Consider the following 26300-nt stretch of genomic DNA (forward strand, 5'->3'; position numbering starts at 1 on the left):
ATCAACGTTGTAAGTGTTTGATTTCTATTTTTACTTTAGCTACTGTGTTCGCGCTATTTTGTTTCATCATTTGGGGGGCTAGTAGGCCTTATAATCCTCATGTTTCTTTAAAGGTAATCCCCTTCTTTTCGTATTTCTCTACATTTTACTATTATGTATTTCTATACCATCATAGGTATTACTAACCACTTTTTTCTCGCAGGCCTTCCAGATTGAGCTTGCATACCAGAAGCTTGCTTTGCAGCCATTAGACGAGCTGAACCATGGCACAGGCTTGGTGTCCCTTTCCTCAACTCCATTTTCAGCCTGGATGCCAGACTAATATCAGAAACTCAAAAGTAAATTATATCATATATTAAAGAGGTATCATGAGATTATGTTTGCTCTCTTGAATTAACAACTATGATTATCTCAAAATCTACTTAATTATATATAATAAAATATAGTGCAGTAAATAGGAATCAAAGGGCAACTATGTTTATAACCGAGGTAATTATTACCTGAACTCTGCCTCCTATTATATTTGACTTTTTGAGGCATAAATTAGTGACATCCTGGAGAACAACCCTTTTCGTACTCTGCAGCAAAGCAGAACAACCAACAACCCGCATTTTTTTCTTCCATCACATCTCTTTTTGAATATGGCTGGGCTCTTTTTGAATCTATCTGCGCAACTGTCTTCTGATCTTTAGTCAGGGGAGGTTGTAAAGGAAGTAATCCTCTTGCAGTTGCCAGTGATTTAACACACAACGAAAACAATTGAAGCTTACATATTACCTTGTTTCACTCAGATAAGAATTAGTTCCTTCATCTGAATCTGTATGTGACTTTGTTGGATTAACTTGAATTCCCAATCTTAAAAAAGTACTTGGAGTTTTGAACAACGAGTCATCATTATTATCCACATCTTCAAATTAACAACAAAATGAACACAAATAACCAATTACAAATTAACAAAATCAAGAACAAACACCTAAAAGAAAAAATAAGAACAATAAGAACCCAAAAAATAAGAGGTTGATTTGAAAAGAAAAAAAGCATACTCGATTAAACCCAAACTTATAATCGATTTAGGGGATAACATATAGGGTCAATGCTTTACCTTTTTGCAGCTTCAAGCTTCTTTCACCTTGATTTTCTTTTCTTCAAGTTTCAATTGATTTAAACTTCGAGCTTCGATCCCCGTCTCTCTCTCTCTCTCGTGCGGCGCTGTGTTTGGGTGAGCAGGTTATATCCGAGTGAATTATTGTCCTCTGTTTTTACTTTGATATTTTTTGTTTTCTTTTTGTTTTATTATTTTTGATAAGCCCGAGAGAATAGCTTCTTGTATATTTCAAAGCCCACCTAAAATTTTGGCCCAAAATTTTGATATATTGCAATAATTTAAAATAAATATTGTAATAGAATATAACTTTTTAACTTCATCCAATTTTTTTCCTCCTATTGCAATTCTTTTAAAAGTTCTTGCAATATATGTATTGTGCCCTTCTAATAGCAACAGTTTTTGACATCTTTTTTAAAAAGTGGTTGCCATAGCAATTCTATGGTGTAGGTACACGCACTACGCCATAAGTGGCCTATTGTAATGCCACTCCTGGTGTTACAATAGGCCAAAAAAGTATTACAATTGGTCTATTGTAACTCTAGGGGGCGTTACATCTGCGAGCATTACAATAGACCCTCTATTGTAACACTTTTTTTATCTATTATAACACTAGTAAAAGCATTACAAAAGGGCCCTATTGTAATAATATAATGTCCAAATGTAACACCTGATTAGTGTTACAATAGCTTGATTGATTTTTTTAAATATGGGCCCCACAGGGTAAGCCCACCTGGGACCCACCTGTGGGGCCCAGTTATGGGGCCCACCTTTTGGGCCCACATAACCTATTGTAACACTATGTTTATCTATTGTAACACAAATTCCACAATAATGTAACACATATTTCACAATTAACACTAAATGTACGATACTGTAACAGTAAATTAGGCTAATGTAACAGTTAATATATAAATTTTTGAAATGCCATTCCTGTTTTCAGAAGAATCCCATAATATAAGTCCCAAACATACCACAACTACATGACCATTCAAATATCTCCCAACTCCATCCACCAAGTCTCAACTCCATCCACCAACTAAAACAACTACACCAAAACAATCTACATTCAAAGTCTATTCACCAACCAAAATAACCACCACTACTTAACCGTTAAAATAATGAAACTAGTTACGAGATTATAATAAAATAAATTCGATAATTACAAAATACTTAAATTGTGTTGCCTTCAGTGCCTTGACCTCGAGTGCCTTCAGTTCCTGGAGTGTGAGTTCTACTGGAAAAAGGAGTACCATTCTCATCATGATCACTTGACTCGGTCGCACAAAAGTTTTCAACATCAATGTTCATACTTGAATCTGCACACGGGAATACGAATGAGAAAAAGTCATAAAACTAGCAAAGAAAAGAATGAAAATGGATGGTTTTTAAACTTATACCTACAAACCGAATAAGTAGAAGGTTGACCTCATGGGATTTTATTCCTTCTGGTGTTCCGTTAATTGAGTATATTAGAAAAAATCTAACAATGCATCAGATGTAAATTGCTACTTCATTCGAATAAAACTTATTGCTCCCTATGATGTGAAAGATCCTATTTAATTGTATTAAAAGAATATTTCACATCACAGGGAGTTTTATTCGAATGAAGTAACTTTACATATGATGCAATATGAGATTTTAGGCTGCAAGAAGCTTTCCCTCCTCCGCTAGCAGAGTTCTTAGCATCTACACCATATGCATATGCACCACAACATCAAAACACAAATTTGACACATTCTACTTAAAACCAATTCACAAATGGACTGCTGGCATATAACAACAAATTTACAAGCTAAGTACATAAAGAAAAAATTTTTAATTGAAAAAAGATCAAGAAAATCAAGAATTAACATACCCTTTGTTGGTGTGAACATACCTTTCCACTAACTGTAAAACCAAGTCCCTTATTTGTGGATTAGAGCCTTGTTAACCACCCTACCGCGAGATCTCCTTGAAAGGCCTAAATAAGATAAGAATTTATATTTAGGATACATACTTGCTCAAAACAAATAATGTTAATGTAAGTCAAAACACACAAACAAATGTATAAGACAAACCTATTAATGTTTTAAATATGAATTCAGGCTTAAGTTGGTAACTTAATATGTATCGTATATGAGAGGTTTTCTAGTTATACTAGGCTTAATGATGTTTCCTTTACAATTCATAAAATGTAACATAGGGCAGTATGATTTCTGCAACAAAAAAGAACTTCTCTACCAGGTAAATGCAGACAATTTTAATTTTAAAAAGGAAATTGTCTATGAGGTAAATACAGACAGTTTTAACCCTCTAAATATCTCTGTAGGATATTTATAACACACGAATTATGATAATTGGTAGCCCTCTCCTTTCCCACATACCAAATAAACTTTCAAACAACATGATGCATATATTCCTCGCTGCCAATTTTGGGTTTGGATTAAAAGGTATTGTATACCAGAAGATGAAATATACATCTTTCTAAAAGTAAACTCCTTAAACTTAACAAAAGACTGTAATGTAAATTTTAATCAAATGTTCAGCAACTCGTCAGAGAAAAATATATAATCAGATGACTTATGTATAAAGAGTCATCATTCTTAAAATACGTTGATATATTAATTGCGTCCACTAACATCATTTAAATCCATCCACATAGAATTTTTCACACATAAATACACATTAACCAGATTAATATCTTAGTATAAAAGTTTTGACTCCCAAACAATAAAAGTTTTATTCACAAATATTGAGATTTGTCTATTTGAGGGATAATCTAGTGAAATCAGCTAACCACCAAGACGAGTCAGCTACTATGACTATAAAATTCATTTACACATTGTAAGCTCAAGGTTCACAGCCACTTGCTCAAAAATGCAAATCAACAATACACAAAACCATAATATTGGTCTAGTTTAAATATGCCCACCTAAAGCATAAAACTACTACAAATTAACCAAACATTACACCCTAGCCAAAATCCACACCCTTAGTGGTTATGCAGGATCTAAGCATATGTACCTCTACAGGTTGCCCTTTTCTACGAAGACGGTCGTCCTGTTGATGGGAAAGGTATTGGAAGGAAAGTGCTTGATCGTGTACATGAAACTTACAAGGCTGAGTTGGAAGGCAAAGACTTTGCATATGACGGTGAGAAGAGTTTGTTCACTGTTGGGGCTCTTCCAAGAAATAAGCTCGAGTTCACTGTTGTGCTTGAAGATATTTCATCTAATAGGTATGCCCTTTATTGACTTTGTTTTTTCTTTTGTTATGTGCAGTTATGTCCTCTTTGTTATCACCTAATTTGTCCTTTTTGTTATTGTTTTGCAGGAGCAATGGAAATAGTAGTCCTCAGGCTGATGGAAGTCCTAATGAAAATGATCGCAAGCGGTTGCGCAGACCTTACCAATCCAAAACTTACAAGGTTGAAATATCTTATGCTGCGAAGATTTCTATGCAGTCTATCGCACAAGCTTTGCGTGGTCAGGAGTCTGAGAACTCTCTGGAGGCTTTAATGCATACAAATTTGATTGTAAAATGACAAAAATTTAAGTCTGCAAATAAAAATTCAATTTAAGACGGGACAATGAAAACTTAAAAAAATTGGCTCGTGGCATTAATTTTGCATAAAACTTGCTTCTGTTATAAGAATTTTGTGTTAGCATGGTGACAGATCTTATATGTACTACTCTAAACATCCATAAACAACTTGTTTTTAATATTGTCTTGGGGTTTCTATGGCTCTGATAAACCAGTCACAACCAATGTACAAACTGAGTAGTCAAATTATCGTCAATTGTTATCCTTGTAATAATTCTAATTAAGATCACTTGTGAAATGCTTGTTTTCACTTTCTCCATTATTATCCAATACTTCTGAGTAAGTTTACTGTATCTATTCACACACCTGAGTAGTAGTAGAGATTTTCGCATCCTACATTCAATTAAACAAAGAGAAGGCATCAATCGAGAAACCTAATTAAAAACTCAGCCCCCTCATTTCTTAAGAACTTTAAATCTAACCCAGTAGTATAGAAGCCAAATAATAAAAAAATACATCCAAATAATTAAATAACAAATAACAAGCATACATACTTATACATCACCACACCCATAAAATCAAACAAATATATAAAGTAAAAGAAAAAATACCTTAATTGCAAAAAAACTCAACGGATTTAAACCGCAATAGCTTAGACCCAATCGCCTGAAATAGAAATCAAAAGAGCTTAGATCCAATAGTTTATTGAAACTAAAAGAGTTAGAAGCCCCACTTAATATGTGTATTTACCTTAATCATAAAAGCCCCAATTTATGAAACCTTATTTTCCAGCAAATTGAGAAAATTAGTAACCTTAATTGGAGAAAATGTGTGTGTTTGTATATACAAATACCTGTCGTTCTTTAATTTGGAGATTTATTTTTCTTCCAAAGCTTAATTAGTAACCCTAATCGGAGAGAGTGTGTTTGAAGAGAGAGGGTTTGAGAGAAAGTGTGTTGAAGAGAAAGGGTTTGAGAGAGAGTTTACAGAGAGGGTCAATCTATTCTTCAATTGGAAGAGTATTGAGAGAGATGACTGAGTAGTGAGAGAGAGACGACTGGGTAGTGACACTACTAGAAAAAAGACCTTAGACATCAGTATGTATGATGTGTTCGTGACTGATGTTAAATGTATTTACTCATAGACATCGGTTAAAAACCGATGTCTATGTAATATTACACATCGTTTCTGGAAAATTTCTGATGTCTAATTCACATTGATGTTATATAATTGTTTAATGTCAAGTTCAGAAATATAATATTAGGACGATTAGGCCTGTTTAAAACTATAACACACAATCAATATTTATAAAATAACATCAATTACAAATAAAAAACCGATGTCTAAATTAAAAATAAAAAACCGATGTCTATATCTTATTAGACATCGATCATTTTCTAAGAACCCGATGTCAATGTTGATAATAGACATCGATCATTTTCTAAGTATCCGATGTCAATGTTGATAATAGACATCGGTTGTTTTCTAAAAAACGATGTTAGTATGATAAATAGACATCGGGTGTTTATTTTTAAATCGATGTTATTACCCTGTTTTCATGTGCTAATATTCCTTTATTAACATCAAATATTTTATTTTTCTGATGTCTTTGTGATTTTAAGACATTGCTTTTATATGTGTAAACTGATGTTATTTATGGTTTTTTAACATCGGTTCTAATAACAATGTGATGTCTGTTTCTATTATAATTAAACTGAGCATCTCTGTTTTTGCATGAACCAGAAAACTCCATATGATAAAATCCAATCAACCAACAATTTTCCATCCAACCAACCAACAATTTTCACCCCATCAACCAACAATTAACCCAGATTCAACCAATAACAGTTTTTATCCAATCAACAACCTAAAACATCTACTAGAAAATTCAGAACATGTACATTAACCAACCAACAACAAATATATAGCGAAAATAGTTCTAACACATTGTCAAACATGCATCTTACAAATTCGATCATCAAGTACATTATGAAACCAGAATTTACAGTAGCGAGGCAAGGAAATTTACAATCTACATTTTGTCTTGAATGAAGCCGATAACATCACAGCGAACCTGGTCCAGCTCCTCTAGAGTGTAAGACTTGCGAGTCTTGATCGCCCACTAAAAATTGAGTAAACCGAAAAGGGAAATTATAAAAAAAATGCATCTAAAATGCCACATTTAGTCATACAAAAATGAATGTACGGACCTTAGAAGTAAAAGAAATTTCCCTGTCCTCAATAATTTCCTTCATGTACCTCATGACCACATAACCACATTCAACCCCACCAGGCTGTTTCGGGGATCCCTGTTAAGATAAAAATAAAAAGAAACTGGTTTTACAAACTGATTAAATCAAGATTACTGTCGTACTACAAAAATTATAATATAAATTACTTACTACAAGATTCTTGATTTTAGGAGCTTTGTTACCCCTTCCTGTTTGAGAATTAACTTGTTTTATTGTCCTACATATTATAATGACACGGTGTCAAGAGTCATATTTTGAATACAAGAAATAAATGAAAACAACCTAAAAAATAAAAGGAATAATGTTACTCTGATAAAGCTTTTTCTAAATCATCAAAATGAGTTGGATGAGGCAAAGGATTGAGAATGTAAATGTCACCATCCCATATTACGACCAGAATCCAGTGACAACTGTATTATTATAAATTTACACAAGTCAGATATTTTTAAAAATAGCTTAAAAACCTAAAAGAAAATTAAATTAATAGATTACAATATGCATTTAAAAATACTTACTGATGATTATGTGGAAGGAAAAATATGTGATTTTGATTACCCTCTTTTAACCGACTACCAACATTTCGTTGAAAATCAGCATTCAAATTAAAGTTGGCGCCAGGATCAAAAAATCCATACAGGACCACATCATCATTCTTGCGAACCCTCTTAATTGTACTATACAAGTGCCTATACATATGTGGGAAAAATTAAAATTACTAGCAGACCAGTTGTGCGATAATTCAAACAGAACCTATAACCACAAAAATAAATTACTTTCGCCATATACGCAGATATCGTAGCTTGTCCGATCATGTCAAACTCTAACAATGCTTTTAAATTCTCATGCAATAGGGATCGATTCCCCGCTGGCTTTCATAAATATCGTAGCATGTTTGTACAATACCTTGTATTGCCGTGGCACTTTCTTGCTGACCTTGACATGAGTGAACTCTTGTTGAATTTTATGCACCTCACCCTTGTTCTTTGACTGCGACACATCTCTTTTCTTTTTCTACAAAAAAATGAAAGAATATAAGTAGACATTTATTCACCTAATTAACCCCTATTTTTCAACTTTTATACAACTTCAGCAACTAACAAGCACATGTAAATACCACAACTGTCCGTAGGCTGATTAAATTTCGAGGCCATGCCAAGTGTGAACCAATGGCTTCACGAACATGTTCAATTTCACCAGGTATAGGCACGGGAACTAAAGCATCTGGTTGGATATGTCCATCAACCGACACACGAGCATGTTCAAGCTTTAGGGGCATTCCATGAAATGAAACATTCATTTCATCATCTTCGAAAATAGTACCAAAAGTAACCTTATTTTCGATGCTATCCACCGAAAGCTCACAAATTTGTGGACCCTATAATTGTAAGGAGTAAATTCTATAATTACTCTACAATTTGAAGAACTGTATAATTACAATAATATTTGTGAAATATACCTTCTTTTCTGATGGAGGGGGTTGATCATAAGCAAGACAATCATTATTCACCAATATTTCTTTTGCTTTTGGTTCTCCTTCAACTGGTTGGCAACTTGCTATATCCGAAAAATTCGGAGACTGCTGATTAGATCCTGTAAACAATGACTTGAACTCAGCCATTTCATGCCTTGTTCTTTCCAACTCCTCCTATAGCACTCTATCACGGGCCAACAACTCCGCCTTGGTAATTGCAGGTTTTCTCTCTTTCGGCAGATTAAAGAACAATTTTGGGGTGACGAAACCTCCAACTCCTCGAACCCTGCCTGAATGCTCAGGAGTTCCGAGTGTCGTAGTCAACACATCATCAGTTCCAGATGGTACGAATTCACCCTTCTCCTTCTTTTCGAGTAATTCATCCTATCAATAAAATAAAAAATAAACATTAGAGCCAGATTAATGGACCATTTCTCTAACTAATGGAGATATGGACCATTTCGAGTAAATGCAGTTTTTTTCATAATTTTTACTTACAATTCTGGCAAATACTGCTTCTTTATCTTCATCAAGTTCCTCGTCATCTAGCTTTGACTTTCGAGCCTTTTTCCAAAATATTGCCCGATCTGGTTTCTCTTCGGGCTTCAGTTTGCCTTTCTTTATCTGTTTAAAATGAGAAAAAATTAAAAGGTGCTTTATTTGTTGAAGATGAGAAAAAATTATAGCTAGGTTCTTACTTCATCCTCTTGTAAACCAATGTAACCCTTCCTTGACAAATGATGATGATATTTTCGATTACGCACTCTTTCACTCTGCAGGGTGCGTAGTTTCTGCATCATACAATGAATAATTATATCCAAGTAAATATACTAAATCCAAACAAGGTACACTGGCAAAGAAAATGCATCCATACCAGCCACTTATCACCTGTCCTCTACGCGATAAATCTCGTCCAAGCTTCTTGACCCACAAACCGACAATTTGTAAATTGTGCAGGCACTGTCAAATTCCGAGACTTGGTGAGATAATCTGCAAATGGACAAAATTGAATTTAAAAACATACTATTACTTAAAACTTTAAACGGACAAAAATCGGAAGATATCAACCAGAAAAGAAAAATACATGCAAATATCAAACCTAATTGATATATTTAGGCAAACCTAAATATATATACACAAGGACACAAACCTAATTTATGTTAAAAAAATGCATATTTATGTAAATATATATACATGCATATTTAAAACAACTCAAGAAAAAATATAAAATTAGAGTACAAACCTTATTTGGCTCAATGAATCTCAAAACCTGTTCAAAAAAGGAAAAAACCCATTAAAATTTATGAACAAACCCTAATTGAACAAATTTAACCTAATCGAACATACAAACCTAAATGAACAAACATACCTGTTCAGAAATTCGGGTTTGTCGTAGATGGATTTTGATTAACTGATGGTGTTCTTCAATTTGGGGTTTAATTAAAACCTATGTACTTATTATAAACTGATATGGTGTGTGTGTGAGATAGAGAGAGATGGAAGAGAGAGAGAGGGAGAGAAGCATAGAGATGGAAGAGAGAGGGAAAGAGAACCAGAGAGAGTGAGCTCAGAGAGAGAGAACAGAGAGAGTGAGAGTGAGAGAGCAGAGAGAGAGTGTGAGTGAGAGAGAGACAGGAGAAATAATTAGGGGGAAACGGGTTTTTTTGGTTAACGGGGGGAATATTTGGGGAATAAGGGGGGAAAGTTTCCACGTATTTTTTTTTTAATTTTTTTAAGTTAACCATCGACAACGGTTGTAAAATACAATCGATGTCTATAAAACAAAGACATCGGTTATATAGAAAACCGATGTCTAACTAACGTTTTTCATTTTTGAAAAATAATTATAGACATCGGTTATTTTCTGGACCGATGTCTAAAACAATAATTAACATCGATTTTAAAATAACCGATGTCTAAATGAACTTTAACATCGGTCGTCTGAGCAACCGATGTCTAAGGACCGATGTCTATTGACAGAATTCTAGTAGTGTGAGAGAGAGGACTGAGTTGGGGTGTTGGAGTCGGGTGTTTGAGGTATAGCTGTGTATTTCAGTTTAGGGGGGAATCTTACCGCCCAAATAATTTCACCTCGATTATTGTATCTGACTTTTTTATTTTTTAATCTTGATTTATAAATTTTTGATTTATAGATTTTTATATATCTTAAAAATGCAAAATTTTATTTAAATATAATATTATTTATTCTTTTAAAAAAATATTAAACATTATAAAAATTTCATAATTGTACATATGACATTCTGTAGTGATAAATAATATAGATTATAATTCTAATTCTAATTTTAAGAAAATATAACCATTTTATTAATTTTAAAAATAAAAATGTAGCTATTGTAACAGTAGGTGCTGGCGTTACAGGTTGTGCAACACTGTTACTCCAATGCAACACTAACTTTACAGATATTGTAACAGCAAATCATTAATGTTACAATAGAACAAAAATTTCTTAGCTACTACAACGAAATGCTTGTAACGCTTTTTAAAAAGATTGCATCAGGCCACTTATGGCGTAGTAACGGGACAGAAATTGATGAATATTACAGCTGACCTTGTTCGATGATTCTTAGAATGCCATAGGAATAGTGTTTATTCTCTCTTATTTCAAACTGTTGATCATCTGTAAACAAGAGGCCTACATACCATTTTACAGGGGTTCAAGCCATACGTAGTTCTTGGAGGATAAGTTACCCAAATGGGCTTGGGTTTGGTCCAGTCCATCAAGGCCCAGGTTTGTTGACCGTGGGGCCGTCTATAAAAACTCGTATTTGTCCATGGCCCAAGCCCAATTAGACTATAATAGGATGTCATGGAGTTAGGTAAATATATCTCGTTGTTGAGGCACGAGAACACCTGCAGGCCTCGCATCCGACCCCTTGGGGTATGGCCATGCGATGTGGGCTTATGGAGAGGATGGCCTCGTATGCGACCCATTAGAGTTTTGCCATACGATGTGGTTGTATAGAGAGTACGTGCGATCATGGGAAACCCGGTCACGCATATCGATCCTTTCTCCCATGCAACCCCTTGGGCCTGGTTATAGGTCTTCAAGTCAAATAAAGAATATTTATATAAGTTAATAGTGAAGCATCTCCTTTTAGGGCTAGCCTTGCATGTCTTCAATCCTTGTATTGTAATAGAGATTATTTTCATGTGATGTGATCCTAGAAATATGTAAGTAATGCTGACCTTCAAGAGGTCCTTCCAAATATGATATAGTGTTGTAAAGACTCTTTGATGTGCCCCCATGCGATCATGTAGTCATAAGTTATTGTAATTATATCTTCTGTCCAGCTTGTACGTGAGTTTGTACTCCAACTGGTCTCTTAGAGCCTCTCCGAAATATCGAGAGATTACTCCTTGTTAATATGGGAGCTAGACTGACCTCTTCATGATATGAGGAGAGGAATCCCTTCTTAGTGATATGAGGAGAGGAATCCCCTCTTAGTAGTATGAGGACATGACTCCCCTCTTAGTAGTATGAGGACGGGACTCCCCTCTTGTTGAGAGGTGGACTAGATTCCTGTCTTGTTAAGAGGTGGACATGACTCCCTTCCCGATGGTGAGGTGGACAGGACTATTCTCCTTTACAATTTCTCATGTGTCATCCTACGAAGTCTTGTCAACATGCGGTACATAGTTCTGGTCAATAAACCGGTACGAGAGCTCAACTATATTTGCATCTAATTATTTGAGCCCAATAATATTAATAATTCTCGTAATGGTTCTACTTAGAGCCCATATCAATTTTCGGAATATAACAAGACCCAAAACACATAACTCTAGAATAAAATATAAGATATCATAAAGGTGGGGGTGTTTCCCCCGAACCCCTAAACCGGGGCGCTTCGCCACTTGACCCCGAATCGATGAACGGGCAGCGAGACTCCCAAAGTCCCGGCGTTGTGTAACGTCTGAGAAATATTATGTAATTATTTTTATCAATAAATAATTATTATGTGATTTTATGTGAATTTTGGTGAATTATTTGATAATTGATATTAATATTTGGATGTTTGTTTCTGATAAAAATTTAGATATTTTAATCATTAATTATCCAGAATAAAATATAGATTGTTTTGGTATTTCCTAGTAATTTTTGGATTATCATATGATTTTATAAGGATTTATAGAATTAATAATGATTATTTCACGTAATTGTAAAATTACTTTTAGAACCAGAAATCGTCGCACTTCAACCGTTTTTGTGTTTTTACAATCCGAAACTCTTCCGAAAACTTCTTCCTAACCTAATCTGATAATTCTGAATATTTTTCGTGTTTTGACTTTCTCGATCCGGGGTACGGTTTGATCCGTACGAGTCCCGACGTGAAATTTTCGATACACAAATCATTTTATAGATCGATAAACTCCATATTTTCAAAAGGCGAGATATTATCACTTTATTTTTGTATAAAGTATTTTATAGGAAGCTCTATTTTGATAATTATCCAAGTTTGGTATTAAAATCATATCGACTTTGTAGTTACTTAGCGGCTAAGTATCCTATTTTCGTATCCGATTTGTAAATATAATTACCGAAATATTAAATAAATGAAATATGTGATGGTTCTATCAGCTATGTGTTGCTGTATTATTAATTGGTTGTGATTTGTTAAATGCGAAGATTAATTTTATAATTAATTAATGAACTGTATGAATTTAATTCATTTTTAAAGTGATTTTATTAAATATTTATTCTTATAAATGCAAAAATTATTTCTAAAATTATTTTTATTGTATTATAATTTTATGTATTATTTTTAGGAATTTATAAAATGTAGAAATCAATATTTTATTGATTACTTATCTTTCAATGATTTTCTGATTTAATTTAATTATAAAATCAGTATCAAATTCAGAAATGTTTCAAAAATCATGAAATTTTTATTTTATTAACTTTTTAAATATTTCGAGAATTTTAAAATTATTCTGGTAAATTTCTGGCTTTTATTCACTCGCGTGTTTATTCGTTAATTCGTTAAAATACAGATATGATTGGTAAGTTAAAAATGATTTAAAGATCTCGCAAATTTTATTTTAGTAACTCCTAATTATTTTGGGATTTTTTTAATTATTTTCATGAATTTCAAATTATTTTACCTAATAAATACTCGTTCAAATTTTTAAATTGCGTTGTCATAAATAGAAATAACGTAGCAAAGTGCGATAAAATCCCCTAATTATTATTCCCTTTTCCTCCCTTATTCATCCAACACCGCCCTCTTTCTAATCTCTATGGTCGAACCTCTCCTCTCTCTCAAATTCTCTCACTCGATTCTCTCCAATCTCTTCCTCTCGATTCTCTATGTTTTCTCCCCCAATCTCCTATCTCTCGATTTCTCTCTGTTCCTCTCTTCTTTCCCTATGTTCGCGGTTCTCTTTCCCCTCTTTCCAGTGCCGCCTGTATTTCCGGTAACTATCACCGCTGGTTTCGATTGTTCTTCCGTATGTATATATGTATATACTCGTGTATGCATGTATGTGTGTGTAATTCAGTTCATGTGTGTGCGTTGTTTTGTGTTCTGATTCTGTTGCCACCTTTCGGATTTCCGGGAGGTGTGGCGGCAATTGGTGGCAGCGCGTGTCTCTGTGTTGTGTTCGATTTATTCCTGGTTTCGGTTATTTTTCCGGCTTATTTCCCTTCGACCCTGTGTTGTTTCCGGTTGTGTGATATTGATTGGTGATTATGTGATTTTACAGGATATAATTAACTGATTTTCTTGTGAAATTAAAATAATTATTTGAAAGGGAAATTATTAATAATTAATCGGTGAGATACGCGCAGGATGCCCGATATAAACGGGAACCCGCGAATTTTACCGCCGTCGGCGATGAGCCTCGGCGAGTCGACGGTGGGCGATGATGATTTTTATCTGAGTCCTATGTTTATTAATTAAATAAAATTAATTGCTATGTGTATTTCAATAATACATATAAATATGAGTTGGGTTATGAAATCGTATGGGTAGAAGTGATAGTAGTGTTATGTTAAGCGAGACGATAATCTGAACTAGGGTATTTTAACCCTGTAGGTCCTAGTCGGAAGACCCGAGACTTGACGTTGGACTAGGAATGATCTAGTGATTAATCATCAGACTCAACAAGATTCCAATTGAAGGATATGAAGTATATGATTGTATCGAGAATAGGATAGTGGTTTGATAATAAAGCCAAACGTTCAATGCAATTCAAAAGTCAAATGAGAATAGTGGTTAAAGCTTCTCGAGGCAAGTATTCCTGAACTTTCTTTTAAAATACTGCAAATGTTTCTTCGTTCCTATTCTAAGTTCAGAATAGTTAAATATTTTACATTTCGGTGCAATTACTCTTATTATGCACTTTCTTTTCATTATTGTTCCTATAATTCGATTGCTCTCTTGAGCAAATACCCATTCTTTCGGGTTATTTGCGAACCCTGAATTGGGATGTTTTGAATTCAAAATGATTTGACATCAAAATATTCCATGGGCTGGATAATGATGATGTATGGGATTAAGTTTTACTTAATCCTAAGGACCGTTACATGACTGGTGCCTTGAGATTGGCCGTAGAGCATGGGGACCCGACTGGATCTATAAAGGTAGGTATAGATCTGCTTTGTATCCTGACTGATCAGCAGGATATAGATGCGAACTAGTGTCCAGTCTAATTTGTTATTGATCGCCATTAACGGCATTCTCTCTCGAAAGGTTTTATGATTCCAAAACCGGACAAAACCCTGATTCAGGAGATGAATCTGGGAATCGCTTGTTATTTTTGGATTTATAATCAAAGGCTGGTGACCGTCAACGTGTATTCGCTCAACTCACTCAAATAAATAGAATCGTTTAAAATTGTTTAAAGATTTTGTTCGGGAAATTTCTTTGATATTAATATTTGAAACTCAAATTATATACTTGCTGGGCATTTTTGGCTCACTCTTGCTTTAAAATTCTTATTTCTTCCAAAATTAGATAATGATAAAAGTGAATAGCTTTTGATAGACAGCAGAAGATAGGGAAATCTCCGTTGCGAGAGATCGACGATGTTAGAAGAATAAGACAAGAGCATTTGTGTAAAGGTATTTACACTCGTATTGTAGTTGTTGTGAATTGTAGAAGGTTAAATTCTTGTTTCATACCATAACCTGTAAACGATCTGGATTCAAGGGGTTAATTGAATATTCTTTTATTTTATGTAAAGATTGTTTAGTGACACCAAATCTTGACCCCGGATTTAGGTTGTTACAAGTTGGCATCAGAGCTACGGGTTACTGGTCACTGAAATAAGTATAGGTGAGGGTAAGATAAGAGTGGTAGGCCGTATAAGATAGGAAAGACCCTAGACATACTCATGTTAAGTTGAGTTGAGTGCGATTTAGGGTTAGCAGATCCGATATGGAATTGGTAAACCAGGATTATTGAGGGAAGTGTAAGGAAAATATCGCAACGTTATAGGTATATTGAGTTCTCCGATCCTATAGTAACGAGGAATCGACAGATCGACGGAGAGTGGATATGTTACCCTATTTTTCATGCAGTTTTAAAGAAAATGCAATTGATTCTTGTGAGAACTTGTGAAAGAGAGGTTAGGTGAGCTTTGGTACGATTTAAATTAGAATTAGGTAATATAACGAGCTCCACGCCGAAGGCAACGAGTTGATGGAAGCTGACGAAGAACCAACGTTACATGTTTCGGAGGCACCACCGTTGTGAGAAGATTCTTATCACATATCAGGTGCTGCGCGAGGAATGATATATACCTTACTATATATAGGTAAGACTAGCAAGAAGGTGTGACCCTATTTACAGACAGAACGTCGAATCGGCTGCGTGGTTGTAAGCATAATGTCAAGGACGATGACAAGAATATGAAAGGCAATTGAAGGCGTCAACATTGGGTTCGAGTTGGAAATAAAATGGTATACAATGGTTAATGAAGTCTCTTCGACTAATGAGTGCGAGCAAAATCCAAGGAAAAGTAGAAGATGTTAGGTCACACAACACTGTAGAAGAGGGTTGAATACAGTATAGAATACAATCAAATCGATTTCGAACACAAGTAACAGTAAACAGATATATTCGATATAATAAACTCTGTTACGATGGAATTGTTCTCTCTTAGTGATGAACAAATATCACGAGAGCTGCTAGGTTACAATGTATGATCTTCTCAATAATTGTAACACATATAGTGTAAACCTATGTCTATGTTAATATAGTACACAGTTACAAGATAACTTCTAATTAATATGGAATATAATTCTGTCTACTAAAATATATCAATCAGATATCCTATACAATTATTTCAGTCCTCTAACTCTTTCCATGCATATCTTCTTTTTGTATTAGTCTCGATCTTCTTTCCTGTAAATCAGCTTCTTTCCTTAACTGTTAGTCCTCCAGTAAAGTTCTGATATCCATCTTCTGATATTATCTTCTGATAATCTAAGTCCTGATATCCTTAAGTTCTGACTTCCACTAAGTACTGATTCCAGCAAGTACTGATATTTCCTGTTTTTTAAGATCTGAAAACTAAATATGAAACATATTAGACATGACATCACAAATATATCTAACAATCTCCCCCAACTTGTAAATTGTGCAAAATATACAAGTTAATAGATTTGATGATGTCAAAAACATTTAAGTTCAAATGCAATAAGAGTTTAATAAGACTATTAACTACAACTTACAGTCCTTTTAGCTTTACCAACTTCACTGAATCAATCTGAATCCATAATGATTCTTAACAAAATCTCTTACCAGCTTGTCTTCAGCTTTCCTCAGAATTTCAAGTAACTGTGCTTTGACCTGCATCAGTTTTTTATCTTTATAATCACCAATCTGATAAATGGCAGTTCTGAGAGCTTGAATTGATGTTCTTTCAAGTCCATCACCAAGTCTGATAACTCTAGGATGTGAAGAATTTTCATTATAATATAAGCATTTTCCTTTCAGAATAACCTCCACCTTAGCAGAATTCTGCAGCATAGGAATTTCTCTTCCATCATCTTCAGTAATCATTGGTATATACTAAAAAATCTTTGTACCAGAGATTCTGAATAGATCTCTTATAGCTTTCAAACTATATTCTGACCATCTTCTTGTTACATCAGATTTTACTTCCAGAAGATAGTGAATATGTTGAAGTTCTCTGACAGACTTCTTTAGCACATCAGTATCAGCTAGTCTGTAAGTTAATCCATCATAGAGAAATAAAATCAATTTCTCCTTTAGATTTTCCTTATCATGAGCATCTATCATGATTTGAGCAGACAACACCTTGTCAAGGTGCTTTTGTTTGATTTGGTCATATGGTTTGTCTATCAACATGAAATGATCTCTTAGAGTAACTTCTACTCCAGTTTGTATCTTCTTTTCATCAGAACCTAATCCAGCTTTATCTCTAGGTTGCTTGGATCTCAATCCAAATGTTGCAAGTTGATTCATCAAGACATTGGATTCTGGTTCAACTGAAGTAGCTTTCTTCCATAACAGCTTCTTCTTATCAGCAATTGTCATCTTTTCCAAATTAACTTGATCAGAATTTGATGTATCTTCTTTAGCTTGCTATTCTTTATTATGAACAACTTGAGCAGTGTAAGAGGTTGTTTAGATTCTTCAATTACCGTTCTTCTTTTCAGAATTTGAACAGCTTCATCTTCTATCAAATCATCATCATGCATTGTGGTTTGATAGACTGGAATGGAAGAACTTATCTTTTTCTCAATCTTTAAAGGTTCACCAACCTTTTCTTTCCCTTTTGACTTAGGATCAATCTCAGTTTGTGATCTAGTCTTGGACTTTGAAATCTCATATTTTGACTTTTCCCTGATCACAATGCCTTTTTCCTTAGGCCTTGGAGGTTTCTTTGCATCAGAAGCTTTAGACTTAAGATTTGTCTTCTCAGCAGCAAATCTAGCTTCTTCCTCCTTGAGAGTTTCCATATCCATTCCTGGATTCTGTTTCAGAAATAATCTTCTTGCTAGCTCCTCATCAAGTGTCTGGATTTTAGGATTTTTGTAATAAACAGTAGTCTGCTTCCTCTTTAGCTTCAGAGTTTGTAAAAACTTCTGAGAGTCTTTAGATCCTAACTGAATCAGAATATCAGAACTTGACATCAAACTTTGCTTATCAGAACTTGACTTCATTCTTTTAGCATTCACAGCATCAGAACTTGACTTTTTATGTGTAGAAGATTTTTCTTTAACTTTTCCTTGACCTCTACTCTTATCAGAGTTTCCCTGGTCATCACTTTTATCATCCTTTTTCTTCAGTATTTCAGTAGGTGAGCATTTGGACTTAACTACCTTCTCCCCCTTTTTGGCATCATCAGGAAGTAAGAGAGAAAGAAGAAGTTCAACTGAAGATTGGATTTCTTCCAATTGAGATTTCTATGAAACTTGGTTAGCTAGGACCTCATTAATTTGGGCCTGTTGCTTCTCTTGAATCTTCTTAATGGCTTCAATTTTCTCAAGAGTAGGTCTGATATATCTGTTCTTGTCAAGCTTAAGCTGTAGATCTAGCTTATCAGCATGTTCCTTTAGTGTATCAACCTTGTCAAGAGTAGAAGAATGTAAACCTTGAAGATGTTTGGTAGATAGAGCAGTAATATTGAGTTGTGTCTTTAAATCAGCATTTGTGAGCAACTCATCAGCTTTAGCAATATGCTCTGTCAGAATGTTAGAACTCAGAATGAAGTGTCATTCCACTTCTTGGTCCACTCCACACCTCTGTGAGTATCCTCCCAAGGAATAGGTGCTTCCTTTTCAACAAATTTCTTCACCAATTATTCCTTTCCTAGTATAGGCACCGGAGTCTCAGCAGAATCACTGTCTTCAGAACTTGAGGAAGACTCATTATGTTCTGACAACACAACAGTGTGTGAAGCAACTGGAGATTCAGGAACAGCTTCATTTAAATTCTGAACATCAGAATTTATCTCCAGAGCTGGTGTGGTTGATGTAGATGGTATCTCAGCATTTAAAATTGGAAAATGAGTTGGAAATTACTGAGCTTCTGTAGATAGAGCTTCCAGATAAAGGACATTTGGTATATTCAAATGATGAATATTTATTTCAGAATTTTCAGTGTGTTCTTCAGCATCATCTGTGACGCCCCCAAATCCGGGGTCAGGATTGGGTGTCACTACATAATTTTAAATAATAATAAAAACCTGTATATTAAAATAAATATACAGAAACCTCTCATATTCAGGATCGCTTACAGGTTAGAGTATGAAACAAGAATCTAACCTTCAAAAAAATTTACATTATCTAGATACAATTTCATTACCTCACTACTAATTTCCTTGTACTGATCACTCTGACATCTCCAAATTTCTTCAGCTAGAATCTCACCACTTTTGCTGTCTATTAAAAGCTATTCACTTTGCCCTCATTTGATACTGAAAGAAATAAGAGTTCACAAAGCAAGAGTGAGCCGAAAATGCCCAGCAAGTATTATAAATTATTTCCAGGTTTCAGATCAGAAAACTCCCGGAAATGATTGTTGAATGATTTTAAAAACGTCTTTACATATTTAAACAGTTGAGCGAACAAAACAGCGGCCCTCATTGGCCTTTAATCATAAATCGCATTTTTCCGAAAAAGGACAGTAATTGTTTTAATAGTTCATTATTTTGAAATTTGTAATTATGAATTATTCGGGAATGAATGCCATTAATGGCGATCAACAATAAATTAGAATGGACACTAGAAACCAACATATGCACTATAACCTGCTCATCAGTCAGGAGATAGTGCGGATCTATACCCAACTGCATAGACTCAACCAACATATGGGGCACCCAGGCAACTATGGCCTAAAGGGGTCCGGTCCATCCCTGACCCATAGGATCCAGCTTATCACTGGTCCTAATAGTAACCGTCCAGGCCGTAGAGTATTTTGATATCAAATCATTTTGATTTCAAAACATCCCAAATTAGGGTTCGCAAATAACCTGAACGAATGGGTATTCGCTCAAGAGAGCAATCGAATTATAGGAACAATATTGAAAAGAACTGGCATAATAAGAGTAATTGCAGCGAAATATAAAACAGTTAACTATTCTGAACTTAGAATAGGAGCGAATAAATATTTGCAGTATTTTAGGAGAAAGGTTAGAAATACTTGCCTCAATTGAGAATCCCTCTGATCTTTAACTAGCTGTCATACCATTCAGTCCTGTCACATCTGTATTACTCTTGACGGCCTACTTGACCTTTTTTATCATTTACCCTCTTAGGTTTATCTTTATTCTGAATCCACTCATTTCAGTACTACACGCAATCAGGCTTTACTTCTACAATCTCTATCTGGCTTTGAACGTCTCGCACTATGCGGATCTATCACAAATAATATTATTCAATGAACTGACAATATATAAGTGTCTAGTCTATACATTTATCCCTATCGTCTACCCGCCCGATAATAACAGATAAGGATCATCTTTAATCATATAAGGTTTATTCGACACGTGGACTCATAGTTCACATAACATATAAACACACAAGGCATGCATCACATATTTCATATAACACATAGTCACATAATTAATGCAGCACATAAGTTAAATCGTCCAAAGATAAGTCTCGTTACGTTTAAAATTGAAATCGGGTTAAAAGAATATTTTATTGATCAATAATTGCCTCAGAATGATTCATAAAACAAACACCCTTTGGATACAAAAGAATTTAGGTCTCGAAAATATTTTTAATAGAAGCAAAATATTTTTCTGAGTCCAGAGGCGTTCGTTTCGTAATAAACAGACGAATGGTTGATTTATTATGAATTTTTGAATATTTTTCAGAATTAAAACGGTCTCCGAATCATTTAATAATTAAATAATAGGGTTTGAATACCCGAATTTGGCTTTAAAATAATTTTATATTAATTATCGGACCTTGAAAATAATTTAAAATAATATTCTAAAACTCAAAACTATTTTTCAGAATTTTTAAATCAATTTTAAATAATTAAATCTAATTATTAAATCAATTAAATTAATTAATAAGTAATTAAATTAATTAATCAATTAATATTTAAATTAATTGAATAATTAAATAATTAATTATCAACTAAAATTAATTAATTAAATAATTAAGATTTATTTTAGAATTAAAACTATTTTTAGAATAAAAAAAATATTGATTTTTAGAATTTTAAAATTTCAAAATAATTTTTGAAATTAATTATAAAAAGAAAATATCATTTTTGAAAATATACAAAACAAAAATACTGTTTTTATAAATTTTCAAAACGTAAATCCTAATTTTGAAGTCAGGGACAACTTCAGGGGCCAAACTGAAGTTTGTCACCCCTGTCGTCGTCCCCGACGACACTGCCGGTCGGAACTCCATGGGCGCCGCAATGGAGCTTTTCCGGCGGCCTGAAAATCAACCCAGAATCATAATTATTTAACAGGGGATGTAGTACAGACACGCAGGAATCATTCTGTGGCATTAAAATGGGTAGAATCATGTTGGACAAGCCGGAAAAACGGATGGAAAAATCCGCCGCCGTTCGACCCCATTTTTCGATGAAAGGCTTTCGGCTACTGTTCGTTCATCACGTATATACCAATAAATTCGTCTTTCAACAATCTACTCAATGGTACAATAAATTTCAAGTATGTTATGGATTAAAAACTAGGGTATATGATTGTTGTATTTATTACTAAGGAACGTGAGCTTCGAGGCTCGATTTGATTGCTCTTGTGTTTCGTGACTCAATCTGCCTTAACAAGATGCCTACGTACCTTGCTGATTGCCAAGGATCAAGTCAAAAAATGTAGTTCTTGGTGATACTTGCCCTCGGGGCTATGGCGGCGAGGGCTCACCAATGACGTAATGACTTTCATGCCCTCCAAGGACTAAATCTAAAATGTAGTTCTGATTGGTGGGGTGATGCCCCTTATATAAATGTTAGCAGTCCTTGAATTGGACTTGGGTTAAGAGACTTGGTGGGAAAGTCTCAGAATTAGAATGGACTTTGAAGTCCTAAGTGGTAGGAAACTGATTCCTTATCCTTTTAGGTCCCTTGGAGGCTAATCTACTAGGATTTATGTCCTTATTGGGACTCTTCTTAATAGCTGATTTTTCCCTTATTAATTAATTACGAAATTAATTAATAATCAGGGTCTTGGGCCTCTTCTAATGGGCTTAACTGTCAGCCCAATGTCAATACAATTAATGCGATATTAGTTACGCAATCAGGGTTTATTTCATTCCCTATCATTTGCCCCCAACATCTGTGAAACCGTAAAAGATTTCGCAGAAGTTAAGTTCATTCGTTCCCTTACAGGGTATCGGTTTGGCGTAAAGTGTGGAGCGACCTACACATTTACAATGATTTGCCTTGTACACGGCTTCAGGGTTGTTTTTTAGAACTTCCCTATCATTTTCTTACCCTTTTCCCTTTCTTTAGGAATTTTCTGGTATTTTTCAGGAATTTTCCCTTAATTTCTGGGATTTTTCTCCTAATTTTCAAGAATATTCTGATACTCACAGATATTACTTTTTTAATATTTCAAGAATATTTTATCAAAAATTATTTTTGAAATTATTTTCAAATTTTCCCTAATTTTTCTGGGATTTTTCTGAAATTTTCAGCCCTTTTTCGACCAGGATCCTAGTCGAAATTTCGACCTGAATCCTAGTCGAATGTTGGGGCAGCATTTCAATCCTGGTCGAAGGTTTTCGACTAGGATCCACGACCTGGATTTCGACTAGGATCCTAGTCGAACCTTTGACCTGGATTTTGGTCGAAATTTATGTCCTTCTTTGTTTCCTGGTCGTAAGGTTTCGACTAGGATTTACGACCTGGATTTCGACCAGGATCCTAGTCGAACCCTCGACCTGGATTTTAGTCAAAATTTCTGTGCTTATTTGTTTCCTGGTCGTAAGGTTTCGACTAGGATTTACGACCTGGATTTCGACCAGGATCCTAGTCGGACCCTTGTCCTGGATTTTGGTCGAAATTTCTGGCCTTGTTCTCGAAAAATATTGTGTTTGATTCAGGAATTTAACCTCAATCCTGGTCTTATTTACCTGGACTTCGACCTCAATCCTGGTCTGGACTTCGACCTCAATCCTAGTCTAGACTTCGACCTCAATCCTAGTCTGGACTTCGACCTCAATCCTCGTCTGGACTTCGACCTCAATCCTAGTCTTTTTTAACCGTAATTTTCGGGTGTCTGTTCAAAAGAATTCGAATAGAATTCATGACCTCAAATTCGACCTCAATCCTGATCTATGGTCTTTGGATGGGGCTTATTTTTGGGCTAATTTTTCCAAATCCTATTAGGATTCGGGCCTCATTTGTGGCCTTTACTTTTCCAAATCCTTTTTGGATTTGGGCCTCGTTTTGGGCCTCCATATTTCCAAATCCATTAAGGATCAAAAGAAATCGTTAAGAATCTTCGAGAACATTCCGGAAGGTTCTGGAATGTGGGCTTTTTCTTATCATGGTGATTAACATAATCGTCCCTTAAGACTATCGATTTGTGTTTAGCCTCAGCCAGATTTTTTGATCGTTTTCTAGTGAACGTTCTATTCTTGAGGAAACTTGTTTTCGTGGATGTCCTAGTCTTCACGAAATTTGTTCTCATGGACTCTTTAGCCTTCGCGGAACTTGTTCTCATGGATGTTCTTCTCTCCATGAAACGTATTCTCATGGACTCTTGGTAGGCCAGAATCTCACCTCCGTGAGCGTCTTACTCTTCATGAAGCTTATTTCCCTCCATAGGGGTACTTGCCTTCACTAGGAGCATCTATTGGCTCTAGTTCATGGTTTTCTTGAAACCTTCTCTTAGGGGTCATCCCTATTAGTTCCGGACGTCTTTAGACGTTCCTTCGAGGATGTCCTAGTTGGCCTAACCCTCCATGTGGAGGAGTCAACTTCAAGGACTCTTGGTCGGCCATAGAGACCAAGCCCTTAAGGCCCTGGTCGGCCGTAACCTTAATGTCTAGAGATTTTTGGCCCTTCGGGATCCTATTTTGTGGAAGTTCTTGAACTTCAATATTCTCAATGGTTACTCGGCCTCCTCTGGTCGGTCAAGGGGAAACATTTTTGCTTTCTTGGACAACATGTCTCGATGGACCTAGAACATAAACTATCACGTTCATGTTCTTGATGGGTCCTCATAATTCAAAGGAACCTTGTTAAAGCTGGCCTAACCCCTCTTATTTTTCCATTGGTTAAGTTTGTTTCAATTAGGAGAACAACTTCCTTAGGCGGGGATATGCGGGGCTCATGCCTTGTATTTGGTACATCTATTCCTTTTAGAACTTTCAATACTTCACAAATTAAAGGAGGAGCCTGGCTGGCTTAAGGCATCTCTTGGAGGCCGGTCTGCTGGAGTTTGTAATGTAGACTTCAATTGACCATATACATTTTATGAAGTTAGCTTTCTAATATCTTTTTCTTATTTGGCCAACGCCTACTTCGCAGCTTCTTTCACTAGGAGTGCAAAATAAAGGAGGAAGCACATGGCCTTGGAGGCATTTGATGAAGAAACTTGAGAGAAAGCTTCAGAACTGGGATTCTAGAGCTCTCTTAGCATTTATCAACGGTCGGAAGACTTATTCAAGATGATGGATACCCATGATGATGAGGTGCGCTCCGTTAATATGTCCTTGGCTCTGTTCATAGCTCTTACCTGGATATGGTAAATTTGCAGGGCCTTCCTAGCCTTTGGGTTATTTCTGAGGTTGCCATTATTGGCCAATCATCTGATTTTGGACTATAGATTGTTCTTCAGTGTTTAGGCCTTGCATGGCTTTGCGTGCTTTTTCTACTATTTCTTTCAAGTACTTGTACTATTTTATGGGAATTAGTTTACTAGCCTTTTCATAGCTTTCCCTTATTTTTCCTCGTACTTGTACTCAAATAGATAAGCAAACTCAACCATATATGGTATGAACCAAACAGTTCTAAAACAAGTTTATGAAAACTCTTGGGATTCATCCCTTACACAAGTCTTAATAATCCTCAAACTAAAACATGTAAATCCTAAGCAAGCAAAGCTTTAAGGTGCTTTTCAACCTACTTGTCATCTTGACAAGTGAGAATCGTACTCGATCATTTTACACGTAGTAAACCTTCAGGTTTTGTGCATGCCAAGTTCTAGGAATTTCAAAACCATCCCTAGTCTCTAGCTTGTAGGTTCCTCTACCCTGAACACTTTTGACCTCGTATGGCCCTTCCCAATTTGGGGCAAGCTTCCCTTTCTGGCCTACACCAGAAGCTTCCACCTTCCTTAAGACTAAGTCACCTTGTTTGATAAACCTTTCTTTAACCCTTAGGTTGTAGTAGAACGAAGCCTTTTTCTAATATTCCTCTATCTTCGCATGTACCTCATCTCGCACTTCGTCAATTAGATCCAGGGCTAACCTTTTCCCTTCCTCATTTTCCTCAGCATTGAAAGCTTGAATCCTGGGAGAGGAATTTGATATCTCCACGGGAACAACTGCTTCTACCCTATATGCTAACATGAAGGGAGTTGCTCCAGTCGTGACTCTACAGGTAGTCCTATAGGCCCATAGTATTGGGAGTATTTTATCCACCCACTTATTCCTTGACTTCTCAATCCTCTTCTATAGTCCATCCAGGATTATTCGATTCGCCACTTCCGCTTGCCCATTGGCTTGTGGGTGAGCCACAAAGGTGAACCGTAACTCAATTTCACTTTCTTCACAATACTTCTTAAATTCCTTGTTGAATTGTGTTCCATTGTCAGTGACTAGGATGCGGGGAATTCCACACCGGCACATGATATTTTCCCACAGGAATTGTGCAACCTGCTTAGTTGTGATTTTGGCCAAGGGCTTGGCATCAATCCACTTGTTAAAATAATCAATGGCTACAATCAAAAACTTCCTTTGTGCCGTGGCCATGGGGAAAGGCCCCAGAATATCCATTCCCCACATAGCAAAGGGGATGGGCAA

The sequence above is a fragment of the Apium graveolens genome, chromosome 2, assembly GCF_009905375.1.
Source record: "Apium graveolens cultivar Ventura chromosome 2, ASM990537v1, whole genome shotgun sequence".
Taxonomy (NCBI): Eukaryota; Viridiplantae; Streptophyta; class Magnoliopsida; order Apiales; family Apiaceae; genus Apium; species Apium graveolens.